Genomic DNA, 1,232 nt, shown 5'->3' with positions numbered 1-1,232 from the left:
TTTATAAAACTTTATCTTAGCTATCAGCCATATTTAGCCGCTTGAAAAATTCTAAGTATTTTTTGAGATATGAAGATCAAAGTCAGTGACCTCAATTGGTTCCTAATGGAAGGATCAAACTAAAAGACCATTCACTAAAAATCTATCTCCCTTATTTTTTAAGCAATCTCTTTCAAATTTTCACTGAAAGTGTATTATTAAATTCTAAAAAGATTAAACGCAGGAATATTATGATTTTACAAAATAAAGTTTTTGTTAAATAAAACTACCTATTTTTTTGTTTTTTGATCTAAAATTTTTATTTATTAACATTTTTAAAATTCCACCGTTCAAAGTCATATACACTATAAAAGGAACGTTTCCTAAAAGTTTGAGGTCTGTAGCTCAAAAAATGAAGGAGAAGATAGGTTTTTAGTGGTTTTTTAAATTTCTGAGAAAAATAACCCCAAAAAATTAACAGTCCATACATTTGTATAGGAAACTTTTTGTAAAAATTACAATATCTCAAAAGTTAAATAAGATTTTTTAATTCTATAAAAACTGGCTTGTAGTTTGTATTTTATGCTTTCATATAAGATCCAATGTTATTTTTAGTAAAAAGAAAGTTGGACCTCCCTCTATGCCCTTAAATAACTTATATTTTACAAGATTTTGTTATTTGAACATGATTAACACTCAAATTTTATAAAAATAAATAGTTAAAACTTAGTAAATTTGTATAATGAATTTATACTTAACTGAAAATTTATTAGTAAATTTATCAGAGAAACTTTAGACTGTAAAAACTAATTGTAGACAATTTTTTATACCATTTTAACTGATTGCTGACACTTTTTATAATAATTTTTTTTATTACACAAGTTTTCTCAATAAAATTACATGGGAATTATAGGACTTTCTTTTGTTGATTGCCAAAAATTATAATAATTTGTATTTTACGAAAAGTATTTAAATAAAATAAACATGGGAGTTCTAGGACTTTCCAATCTAATTACAGATATTAATATTACAATAATTTTGACTCAATATTTTGTAAAAAGTTTCTTTATAAGATAAATATGGGAATTCTAGGACTTTCCAAGCTTATTGCTGACAATTTCATACAGTAATTTTATTCACTTGATATTTTACAGAAGTTTATTATATAAAATAAACATGGAATTCTAGGACTTTCAAAGCTAATTGATGACAACTTATACAGTAATTATATTCACTTGATATTTTACAGAAAT

The sequence above is a fragment of the Thalia democratica genome, chromosome 2, assembly GCF_965202585.1.
Source record: "Thalia democratica chromosome 2, ktThaDemo2.hap1.1, whole genome shotgun sequence".
Lineage (NCBI taxonomy): Eukaryota > Metazoa > Chordata > Thaliacea > Salpida > Salpidae > Thalia > Thalia democratica.
This window is presented reverse-complemented; position numbering follows the sequence as displayed.